Source organism: Nicotiana sylvestris, chromosome 5 (assembly GCF_000393655.2).
Source record: "Nicotiana sylvestris chromosome 5, ASM39365v2, whole genome shotgun sequence".
In the NCBI taxonomy this organism is placed as follows: domain Eukaryota; kingdom Viridiplantae; phylum Streptophyta; class Magnoliopsida; order Solanales; family Solanaceae; genus Nicotiana; species Nicotiana sylvestris.
Genome location: NC_091061.1, coordinates 19,629,196 through 19,642,017, shown reverse-complemented (window position 1 = coordinate 19,642,017; position 12,822 = coordinate 19,629,196).

The following is a 12,822-nucleotide window of genomic DNA, read 5'->3' as shown; positions in this document are numbered from 1 at the left end:
ATGGCTGACCTTGCATGTTTGCTACGTCTGTTCGTTCTTCTTTATTTATATGTTGCAATATATAATCATGACCCTCTCTTGATTTGATTCTGATTTCCTTATTTGATGGTTTGATTGAAAGTTTTTCTTTTTAAAACCCTAAAATTCTACCTCGTCTGTTTAAATTGACTGAGTCATTATCTTATTTGCTGTGGCACTTAGTTCTTACTGAATTATTCCTTAATTGGGGTTTTCTGAACCTAGTCCTAATTGACTACTCTATGCTTACTGAACTTTGATTCTTTCCTTATTAATCATGTATTGATTTTTCTTGCCTTATATGATATTGATTCTTATCATTTGAATTAGCTTCCTTGATTTAAGGAGTACTTGCCTTGATTTCTGACTGACTGATTCTGAGTTCCTTAATTACCATGCTACTATGAATCTTACCTTATTTTACTACCTATTTTTTAACTATAAATACTCTAGTCTTTCATTAACACAGACACGAACATTTTGTTTCAAAACTACCTCTCTTACTAAAAATCTCTACTCTCTCTCTTGTGCTATTTGCTACAGTTAGCCAGCTGCAAGCCAAGGCTAATCATTTGTGCTCTCTTGTTCTCTCATTCTGCTTACTTTTCTCTTCACTGGCATGTCCTAGTTTCAATTTAAAGTTCCAACAACAACATTCTTCTCTTATTGTTTCAGTTTCTCTTATTTCTAGTTTGCTTCTACTTGTGGTTCTGTTGTGAAACTTGTAGTTAAGAGTACATTACCAGCATGATATTATATCTTCCCCTTCCTTTAGATCAGCGTGTTCCCCTTATGTGTGTTTCTGATCATGCCTTACCAATTGTCTCTTACTTATTGTATACTTACCATCCTCTATCCCATGAATCCCCAAATACCTATCACCCATCTATGTGTTTGTATTCTTCATGACTGGTTTTATGACTATGCCAGTGTCAGCTGTTTTTAAGAATGTCTAAACCAGTCCTAAGACCTTTGCTGGGTTACATGTTTGCATCCAATGTTCTATGTGTCCCAAACCCCTTGACCCATGTGTGACTACTAAATTTATTTGGTTCTGTGAACTAGCTGTGTATGATCCTATCCTAAGGTGTTTGAACTTGGTTAACTACTCCAATCTCTTTTTCAAACAACCTTTGTTGCTTTACTGAATTACTTTTGTTAAAGTACAGTCTTACTAAAATCTTTTTCATCTTGTGTCCTTCACTTTCACTTTACTCTTAGTCAATAAGTTCTGCCCACTCTAGTATGTGTACCGCCTTTAGATCCTTTTGAGAACCCTCTGAACTCTGGCATACTGAGGCTGGCCTTTCCACACTGCACTTGTTCAATTCTTTGGTTATAAGTCTAGGTGTAAGCACTGCCTGGGGTCCTTAAGATCCTTAGGGAACTTTGATGCACCTAGACTCTGATTTGTCTGTGGAATTGAGGTTTATGAGACCATTGGAGGCTTTGGGAAACCTGTGCCTAATTGAAGGCTCCATATAGAATAGCTTCTTTATTTTATATTTTACTTATATAATTCATTCATTGGCTTGTAATAATTTGTAACAGATATTGGGGTATTTAGTAAAAAATAGGTGGGTAGATGCATACTTTAAAGGGTAATACGGGTAGAAATCCCGCTCTTAGGACCTTACTTTTAAAGTCTGATTGCTTGCCTCAATAGAAAACATGCTCATAGGGTTTTACACTTTAATCTGATTGCTTTTCCTAATAGAAATCATGTCCATAGGATTTCACTTTTAGGTCTGTTTGCATCAAGTAGAAACCATGTCTATAAGGTTTTACATTCTGTCAGGACCATTAAGAAGGGGCGGGTAGCAGAACGCAATAATCATTGACCAAACACTTGTTGTGCATGACCAATAAGGGGAATGGAAGGGTAGACATGGGATATGATGACTACTCGTTAATGTCATGTGTAGCCCCTCATTGAGGAGTGTTTACCGGACATTGCGTGGAGTGATCCTATAGAATAACCAACCTAGGACCCCTCCTTGCCAAATCCTTTCTTTATCTAAACCTTTATTTTACAACTTGTTCAAACCTTTATCTTACTACTTGAGTTATCCAATGTGCTTTACTTGCAACTTATTTGATTCAACTGTTTGTATGGACTAATTTGTGAATATAAGTTTGGTCGGGACCCATAGTTGTGGACCAAGAGGGGTGCCTAATACCTTCCCTTCGAGCTTACTTCGAGCCCTTACCCTAATCTCTGGTAATGCAAACCAACCCAGGAGTTAATCGCTCTAGGTGCCCTAACGCACCATAATCCGTTAGGTGGTGACTCTTCAAATACCCAATTCCCAAAAAGAAATGAGTCATTACACCCCATGAATGTCGAAACCCAGACCTCTTCCCCGTCAAAAAGGGGAGGGAAAAAGGGGGCGCGAAAACTATATTCATGACAATCATTGAACATATACTTGGTATTTATTGCTCTTGAACACTGTCTCATCCCGCTAATCCCTTTCAATCTTAGATCTAGAATTTATTATGTCTAACTAGGATTCACCCTCTATTTCCTCATTAATTAGTTTAACAAAAGGCTTAACACTTTTTGGTCAAACAATTTGGCGCCGTCTAGGGGGAGATTTTAGTTAAAATTTTAGTTTCTTCTAGATCATAAAAAAGGACAACTATCTTTTTCTCGTTTACCCGAAGTAACAATGGCAGGAAAAGGAGATGAAAGACAGAAAGCAAAAGTGGGTGTCACTACCAACCTCTTGAACACCATCAACGAGGATGACAGAGAAGTCGAGAAGAATGTGACGTCGGGTGCTACAACCACGTGGAGTGACACACCTCCCCCTCATGGAAGTGTAACTGCTTCACGCGAAAGGGGAGCCTCCACGTTCACAGCCGAGGAAGCACCACCAGCAGTGAAAAACTTACTAGAGGAGTGGCTGACAAGTACTCTAAATACCATATTCGACAAACCCATTCAAAGGGTGAATAGAAACACCACGCAAGCAAATACCACAGCGACCACCGGCGAACAACCCCCTCCTCCAACAGGTAACACTCACCCTACTGTTGATGCAGGTAATGATGAACTTGTGGCCATTCTAAAGAAAATGGAAGAAATGGAGAACAAGAATAAAACGCTCTGCAACCAGATGAGGGAACATCAAGAAAGGGTTGATAAGATACCTGGCGCCCCGAAACCTCTACCAAATGTGACATCGGTAGGTTCATCGAACAACCCTATAGCGAGGAGGCAACCCCATATGCCATACCCAAGACTTTCAAAATGCCAATGTATTTGAAGATATATGATGACACAACAGAACCCGAAAATCACATCATTCATTACGTCACAGTAGTAAAAGGCAACGACCTCTCGAAAAAGCATGTACCACCAATTTTGCTGAAAAAGTTCGGCGAAACCCTGATAGGGGGAGCCCTGATGTGGTACTCACAACTGCCGGCACTTTCAATAACAACTTTCGAGGAAATGGCCGACAAGTTCGTCACCACCCACGCCGGGGCTAAGAAGGAGGTAGCTAGGGTGAATGATATATTCGCCGTCAGGCAATTGCCCGGCGAGGGACTCAGGGACTTCCTTGCTCGGTTCAACAAAGTTAGATTGAGCTTGCCTAATGTATCAGAAGAGATGGCACTGGCAGCTTTCCAAAATGGGTTGAATAGGAATGGGTCAAAGGCGACCAGAAAGTTGTTGAGCGGACTCATGAAATACCCTCCCACCACTTGGGAAGAAATTCACAACGCCTATTGCGCCGAGGTAAGAGCAGGCGAGGATGACCTCAATGGTCCAACTCAATGGCTGACACCATTCCAACTGGATCTGGGGAAAGATCACCGTAATAATAGCCAAAGAGACCATTTAGGCCCATGCCCCAACCGGGACATGCACCAACCATACGTCAGAACGGTCATCCCGCCCTCTCCTCGACATGCCGAAGGGCTATCTAGGCCATATACAGGGACTCAGCAAAACGAAAGAGGTATGCCTCCGCTCTTATCCGCTCACAATTTTTGTGTTTCCCCTTCAGAAATAGTGTACACACTGGAGAAAATCGGTTCGAAGGTAAATGGCCACAAAAGATGAAATCCGACCCAAGTACTAGAAAATCGAACGTCCTATGTGAATTTCATTAGGAACAGGGCCACAAGACCGAGGACTGCATAGCCCTACGACAAGAAGTGGTGAACATGTTTCACTAGGGACACCTAAGGGAGTTAATGAGCAATCGAGGGAGAGCCAACATCGGCCGCGGACGAGAACAATACCAAGGCCCTCCAAAGCCACCCTCCCCCGCCCGCACTATCCAAATGATCATCAGCGTGGGTGGCGAAGCAGCAATAAACCACATAAAGTTTACCACCACACATAAACTGAAGCGATCGATCACCCACGAATGGTATGATGACCTCGAAGATAGTATCATCTTTGATAAGTCAGCTACTCACAATTTGACTTTTCCTCACTTAGATGCCCTTGTTATTACTATACATATTTTAGATACTGATGTAAAAAGAATAATGGTAGACGACAGATGTGGCGCGTGTATTATTCACCCTCGAGTTCTCACACAAATGAGACTCGAGGACAAGATAGTACCACGTTGCATAACACTAACATGTTTTAACAATGTAGTTGAGCGAACCTCAAGGGAGATAATGCTATTTGTTCTGGCCAGGGGAGTCACCCTAGAAATAACGTTTCATGTCATGAATTAGGACACAGCTTACAACGCCATCATAGGGCGACCATGGATACACGCCATGAGGGCCATCCCGTCCAGCCTATATCAAGTAATCAAGTTCCCTACCCCATAGGGGATATTCAGTATCCGATTCCAACAACGCATAGCCCAAGAATGCTACTGCATCGCCTAAGATTGTACATACACTCAACAATTAAAGAGAACAGAGTTATAAGAGTAGTAATTACCAAAGTCGGGGGCCAAACTCGACAAACAAAAAGACATCATCAAGGACCTCGACACCATGGAAGCCGCAGGGTCAATAGTAGAAGACTTCAATCCCGTCCAATAGACAACAACGACAACAACAAAAAAGCTTACATCGGCCATAAACTTTCAAAACCAGGTAGATTTCATAAATTTTTAATTGACAATGCCGATTGTTTGCTTTCTCCCATACAGATATGCCAGGTATCCCGAAAGACATTTCCACTCACAAGTTGAATGTCGATCCACTCTACCCTCCAGTACGACAAGTAAGAAGAAATTCAACGCTGTAATCAACGAGACCGTCAGTGATGAGGTGGATAAATTACTTGATAACGGCTCCATCCGAGAATCAAAATATCCCCAATGGGTCGCCAATGTAGTCATGGTGAAAAAGAAAAACAGAAAGTGGAGGATGTGCATGGATTTCAGGGACCTAAACAAGGCTTGCCCGAAGGACTCCTTTCCGTTGCCTCATATTGATCAACTCATCGACACAATGGTAGGGCACGAGTTGTTGAGCTTCTTAGACGCCTACTCAGATTACAACCAAATCCTCATGGAGGAGGAGGACCAGGAAAAGACTACTTTCATCACTTATCAAGGAACATACTGTTGCAGCGTCATGCCATTCAGGTTGAAGAACATAGGGGAGACTTATCAAAGGCTGGTCACTAGGATGTTTAAGGACCAACTCGGCAAAACAATTGAAGTTTACATAGATGACATGTTGGTCAAATCAAAAAGGAAGGAAGATCACATCGACCACCTGAAAGAAGCCTTCGGTATACTAAGGCAATACAATATGAAGTTGAACCCCGAAAAGTGTGCCTTCGGTGTAACTTCGGGCAAGTTCCTCGACTTTCTGGTATCACAAAGAGGCATCGAGGTCAACCCCGACCAAATCAAGGCCATCAAGGGAATACCTGAAGTATTGACTAGCAAGAAACATGTGCAAAAACTGACAAGCTGTATAGCCGCCCTGTCGAGGTTTATTTCACAATCTTTTGACAGATGCCACAAATTATTTAACGTGCTTAAAAGGACAACGGGCTCCAGTGGAATTTAGAATGCATCGAGGCCTTAAGAGAACTAAAGGCATACTTGTCCTCGCCCCCTCTACTCGCCAAAGCAGAACCCGGCGAGCGCCTCCTGATATACTTGGCAGTATCAGATGTCGCAGTAAGCACAATATTGGTCTGTAAAAATAAAGGTACGCAATCTCCAATCTATTATATTAGCAAAACCCTGGTTGACGCCTATACAAGGTACCTCCACCTCGAAAAATTAGCCTTGGCATTGGTTATAGCTTCACGAAAGCTTAGACCCTATTTTCAATGCCGCCCCATATCGGTGGTGATGACCTTCCCCCTAACCCAAACTGTGGAGGAGATTGTCCAAGTGGGCCATAGAATTGAGTGAGCACGATATAACGTATCAGCCGCGAACAGCGATAAAATCGCAGGTACTATCCGAATTCGTTGCCGATTTCAGTGCCAAAATAATGCCCGAGGTCGAGCACGAAACTTCTCATACCTCTCCCAGGCTACTCGACCTATGGGTCCTATACACCGATGGTGCTTCCAACGCGTCAGGATCTATACTGGGACTCGTACTCAAGGTCCCAACAGGCAAAGTCATCCGCCAATCCATACGATGCCCCGATATGACTAACAATGAGGTCGAGTACGAGACAGTAATTACAGGACTAAAACTTGCTCTCAAATACGGAGCATGACAAGTCATCCTCATATGCGACTCACAACTCGTTGTTATCCAAGTCACAGGGCCTTTCCAATCAAAGAGCGGAGGCTACAAAAGTACCAGGCATAAATTCACAAACTACTACCAGAATTCGACGAGTGTCGACTCGACCAGATACCTCAAGCACAAAACATCTAAGCAGATGGCCTCTCCAAGTTAGCAACAACCACCAAGAACATTACAAAATAAAACGTGGTTACCCTCCTCCACTCATCAATAGACCAACTTGAGGTACACTTTGTAAATTTGACTTGGGACTGGCGCAACCGTATTATAACATATTTGCAGGAGGGAGTACTCCCATCAGACAAAAAGGAAGCCAAAAAGCTTCGAATGCAGGAGGCCAGGTGCAACATCGTAAACCACGACCTGTACAAAAGAACGTTTGGAGGTCCCTTGGCAAAATGCCTAGGATCGAACCAAACAAGACGCGTCCTCAAGGAAGTACACGAAGGCCACTACGGTGCCCATACTGTTAATCGAGCCCTCGTCAGATGCCTCATACGAGCAGGTTATTATTGGCCCACCATCTCCGCTTGGATGTTGTTGACTATGTCAAGAAATGCGAGCAGTGCCAGAAATACGCTCCTATGATAAACCAAGCGGGCGAGCACCTCCACTCGGTCACATCGCCATGACTGTTCATCAAATGGGGAATGGACATTGTCGGACCCCTCCCAGCAGGACAAGGTAGTAATCGATTTCTTTTGGTTTTAACTGACTATTTTTCCAAGTGGGTTGAAGCAGGTGTATTCACCCAAATACGCGAACAAGAAGTTATCACATTCATATGGAGAAACATCATATGCCTCTTCGGCATCCCAAAAGAAATCAGCTGTGAAAACGGACCCCAATTCATATGGAGAAACATCATATGCCGCTTCGGCATCCCAAAAGAAATCAGTTGTGAAAACGGACCCCAATTCTTTGAGGAATGGAACATCAAGCGAATACTCTCCACGCCATATCACCCTGCCGGCAACGGACATGCCGAATACTCCAACAAAACAATACTAAACATCTTGAAGAAAAATCTTGAGGACGCCAAGGGACTGTGGCCGGAACTGCTACCAGAAGTGTTGTGGGCATACTGCACCACGCCAAAAACAAGCATAGGAGAAACGCCATATTCACTAGTCTATGAGACTGACCCCATGATACCAGTCGAGGTCGGGGAACCTAGTTTGAGATACTCCAATGAAAGCGGACCAAGCAATTACGAGAATCAGAGACAAGACCTCGACGAAGCCGAGGAATGAAGAGACATGGCTTACATAAAAATAATAGCTCAAAAATAGCAAGCAGAATGGTACTACAACAAAAAGGCCAAAGTACGACCACTCAAAGTCGGAGACTATGTACTCAAGGACAAAACACAGGCGAGCAAAGATCCGAAAGAAGGTAAATTAGGAACCAATTGAGACAGGCCATACAAAATCACAGTAGCAGCAAACAAAGGATCATTCCAACTAGAAACGATAGAGGTAAAGCTACTACCAAACAATTGGAACATCGCCCACCTTAAATACTTCAACTTCTGAAAATGGACGCCCTCTAAGTCGTACCCTTTTTTCCTCACCCGGTTTTGTCCCAATTGGGTTTTATCGGGGAGGTTTTTAATGAGGTGACGAAGGGGACGTCTCGAAGTTCGTGTATGGTTCATCGCTCCGCCTATCAACTTCTTCTCCAGGCTGAACGATGAAGGGACTATGTAGACTAGAACTTCTCCAATGTATGAATGAAACAAGCAGAAACATGTAATATTCTCCAAAACTTATATAAACAAAGCAGCATCTTTACATAACTCCACCAAGTCATTTTAAACTTTACATTTGACCTCGCTCGAATTACTTTATATTCGATCTCGATCGAATTACTTTACATTCGAACTCGCTCAAATTACTTTTTCTTTATGTTCGACTGTGCCAAAACACTACATGAAAACGGCCGAAAGGTTAGGGACTCCCCCGCCTAGCAAACACAAAAAAGAGCGAGAATCTGGAAATACATAGCAAAAACGCAATTGTTCCATTTCAATTGTCAAATTACAACTTTTTACAAAGGGGGTCGAGAACGCCCTCACAAAAATAGCAAAGAAAAAAAAACTACACCGTACAAAAGCTTCACACCACATCGTCCCCATTAGCATACTCATTATCATACCAAGGATCGAAGGCAAGCCCATCCGTGGCATCATCATCATCATCCCCGCTGGGTGTACCAGGGTCGCAACCACAAGCTTCACAAGCGGCACATGCCTTGACATGGACGCCCTCAAGCTTTGCCTCGGAGACCTTCCCGACAACCAGCAAAGATTTGTACACATCAAGTTGAGCCTCGGCATGGACCCACATTTCATATAACTCCCGCGACACGCCGGGATCGGTAGGAGTACGAGATATAAATGGATGTGCCTGTTGCTGTATCTTTTCAGCCCTCAGGGCAACAACCTGCTCATTCAATTTAGACAACTCCACCTCCAGACCCATGATCCACTCCTCCAACCTCACCACCATGAGCACCGACATCTCTGTCTCATTACTCCGCTCGGACCTGCAAAATGGAGAGTGTCATCTAGGGTCGTCGCCTCAGTCACCGCGACTATCCTGCCTTTCTCATCCCAACCAAATTCTTCGACCTTGGAACTCAGCTCATCCTTCAGATCGACAGCCCTTGCCTCCCTCTGCCCGAGTTCAACCTTTAAGGATGCCACCTGCGCCTGAAGGTCGACGTTCTCAGCCATCACCCTCGTACTCGCCTCGAGCTCGTCCTCCTTGGTCTTTAGTGCTGCCTCAAGCTCGCTGCACCTACCGATGGCCCTCAAAAGCTCATCGCCCCTCTCCTTCAACTCTTCATCTTTCTTCGTCAGCTCATCGTCTTTCTTTTTGATCCCATCATGAAGTGACTGAAACTAGACACCCTGGCTGAGAAAGTCGGTCAGCGTTTGGTGCTTGGTACGGTACTTTTTGTACTTGGAGGTCACCTTCTTAAAAATAGTCGTCCTTCGCTCCTCCTTCCGGTCACGCTCAATCCCTATAATAAGAGTCTGACATGCAAAAAAGAGAGGAGTCAATGTAAGCATATTACATATACGAAACAAATCCTAACATAGAAAAGCACTTACTCGTAGGGCCATGCCGGATATATCCAATGACAGATCCATATCGTTCATCGCTTGTAGCACCGTGTTCTCAGAAGCCGCGCACAGAGGAGCAAAGGCCGGCACCGCTCGTTCCAAGTTGGACAAAAGGTCATAGTCCACGGGAATGACTATATGTCGATTAGGACCCTCCGTCCTTATCTCCACATGAGTATTCCTCTCCAGGAAGGCCTGTACCTCCTCAGGGTCGATGTCCGAGCTAGAGTCATCGTCCCCCGCAAGGAGAACTATACTTCCCCCGGCCACCGATGATGAGCCACCTTCTGCGGCCCGTGTAAGCCCTCTGCTACCACGATCCCCCTCAACCCTAGAGGGTCTCCTCTCCATGAAGACACCAGTCGTGGAAATGACCTCTACGTCTGGTGTAAGCGCAGATTCCGCTTCCCAAGCAATTAAGTTTTCCGGCTCAACATCGGCAACAATGGCCTTCCCAGTTTCCACCCTTTGCCTTTTCCTCGACGATGTCTCATCGCCATTATATGGATAGTCTACAAGAGTTAATATGGGTTGGGAAGAGATCTCATCCCGCATGGCAACAGTTTGAGGGGCGGGTGGAACTTGAGTCCGACCTCCTCGAGTGGACTCAGCTAAGACAAATTGCATTCCTGCCAATGCGATAGCTTGGGGAAATGTAGGCACTGAAGCCTTCGCTTTCTTGGAAACTCATCGACCTGGCACCAAAGGGAGATCACATTAAAAAGCGATAGTGAATGGCAATAAGTCAAGAGATGGAAATAACACTTACTGGATGGGGTCTTGGGCCCAAAACACTTGTGAAAGGACGCCTAGTCACGAATTTCCATGGTGTGGGGTAACACGCGAGCCACCCAATCTTTGATGTCAAAGACGGGAGAAGGTGCACGCCTCTTAGCTGAAAACAAGGAAGCCGCGAATGAGTCGGTAATAAAAGAAAGAAAATAACGAGCATACAGCAAGATACTTACAATTGTAGTTCCATTGTTCGGGAAACCCGGTCGGATTCGTAACCAAGTGCTCGGTCTTGATGAAGAAGTACTTATGCCAGAACCGCAGGTTCATTTTATCATCCATCCCAGCCACCAACCCCTTTATCCCACGATGTCGCAGGTGTATCAACGTACCTCTATAAAAGCTGGGCGAATATAGATGCAGCAGATGACGAACGTTGACCTCACAATCGGCCAATCGGCGTATTTCGCCAGCATCAGAAAAAACTTTGTACAAATAAGGGAAGAGTTGCGCCGGGTAGATGTTGTAAAAGCGGCAAAACTCCTCCGCTAATGGGGGGAGAGGAAGATAATAACCAATTAAGAATGGGCAAACGTACAAAGCACAATATCCGGGTTAGTGAACCTCTACGATGTCGCCCCTGACCAGAACAATTTCGATATGAGGAGGAATGTGATATTTAGACCGGAGGTCGGCTATTTGAGGCAGTCCCGTCTCAGAAAGTTTCTGGGCAGGAGCAGGAGCAGGTTCCTTTGAGAAGTCATGTCTGACCAAAGGGTTCTTGGGGACTACCTCCTACACGGTGGGGAAGTTTTCCTCCTCTTCAATCATCAATTCCTCATCGCCGGGAGGAAGGGCCACCAATAAAGGAGTGGCATCGAAAACTTCGTCGTGATTATGGGGGGATTTTGACATATTTCCATAGCAAAACGTATGCAACAAATTCTGAAGAAGATATTAACTGGGTAAAAAGTCAAGGACTGGAATTGAAGAGGCTGCGAGGAATTGAAAGTTGATATCGCAGAAGAAGATCAAAGAAGAACAATGCACCTACGAAATGAGAAATGATGAAAATTTTCAAAAATGAAAACCCCCATTTATTTATAGAGTTGGGTGACACCAGAATCGAAGCAAACGACCATCAATGGCACAAAAATCGAAGCGAAAAAAGCACAAACACTACATTGGGAAGACGCATAATGATGATGTGCGTGGCCATGACATCAACCCACGTTAGCCACACCAATCGCACCTCTGCTGGACACGCCGTTTTTTTACCTCGGCCGATTCGACTCAATCAACACGACCAATTTTCTTTTAAATGGATGCAGAACGGATCCGCTTATCGAGGACGTGCAAGATCACGACCTCAACAAGCGGAGGGACTAACTGTATTGGTCTAAATTTGGGCGACTTGATATCTGCAAATAAACAAGGTCGTGGACAGAGCCGACCACAGCACAACGACGAGGAGTCGTCTTAAGAAGGATTATTGCCGAGGTCAAGTAGACGGATCGAGGAAGTAACAGCAGGATAGGTTTAGCAATAGACATAAGGAATATTCCATTGAATATTCCTTGTATTGTACTTTTTAGGGTTTCTTAGGGATATCCCTTATAAATAGGAAGAGATAAAGAACAAAAAGGGGATCTTTACTTTTGGAGAAGAACACATTGTAAAGGGTTGACTATAAAAAATATACAAAAGCTTGTCTTATTCGTTGACGATCTTGTTCAAACACATGTTGTTTACTCTTTGTTTACAAGATCCAAAGATTTCTTATCCATCGATACCTTTCATTGTTCCATGTTGCTGTCAGGAAGAAGAATCACCCAATTCATCAAATATTTGGGTGATAAATTCCCCCTTATTACATTTATTGTCACTATTTACATTTATTGCATGCTTTTATTACTATATTCATTGACAATCATTGAACATATACTTGGTATTTATTGCTCTTGAACATGGTCTCATCCCACTGATCCCCTTCAATCTTAGATCTATAATTTATTATGTTTAACTAGGATTCACCCTCTATTTCCTTATTAATTAGTTTAACAAAAGGCTTAACACTTCTTGGTCAAACAGTAACCTATAGATCCACGGAATAACTTTACCGTTGTAAGGTTCCCTTCAACTATCGTGAAAATTTCTCTAGTAAATACATGGCTTTTCATGAAAGTAGGCATCCAATAAGACAACTATAACCATTGGAAAATATCATAGGTG